Source organism: Bison bison, unplaced genomic scaffold (assembly GCF_000754665.1).
Source record: "Bison bison bison isolate TAMUID 2011002044 unplaced genomic scaffold, Bison_UMD1.0 scf7180017864514, whole genome shotgun sequence".
NCBI classification, from domain to species: Eukaryota; Metazoa; Chordata; class Mammalia; order Artiodactyla; family Bovidae; genus Bison; species Bison bison.
The window spans coordinates 3,466,351-3,466,934 of NW_011495067.1; positions in this window are offsets into that span (position 1 = coordinate 3,466,351).

Consider the following 584-nt stretch of genomic DNA (forward strand, 5'->3'; position numbering starts at 1 on the left):
GACTGTGGCTCAGATCATGAACTCCTTATTGCCAAATTCAGACTTAACCTGAGAAAGTAGGGAAAACCACTAGACCATTCAGGTATGACCTAAATCAAATCCCTTATGATTATACAGTGGAAGTGAGATATAGATTTAAGGGCCTAGATCTTATAGATAGAGTGCCTGATGAACTATGGAATGAGGTTCGTGACATTGTATAGGAGATAGGGATCAAGACCATCCCCATGGAAAAGACATACAAAAAAGCAAAATGGCTGTCTGGGTAGGCCTTACAAACAGCTGTGAAAAGAAGAGAAGTGAAAAGGGAGAAAAGGAAAGATATAAGCATCTGAATGCAGAGTCCCAAAGAATAGCATGGAGAGATAAGAAAGCCTTCCTCAGCGATCAATGCAAAGAAATATAGGAAAACAACAAAATGGGAAAGACTAGAAATCTCTTCAAGAAAATTAGAGATACCAAGGGAACATTTCATGCAAATATGGGCTCAATAAAGGACAGAAATGGTATGGACCTAACAGAAGCAGAAGATATCAAGAAGAGGTGGCAAGAATACACTGAAGAACTGTACAAAAAAGATCTAC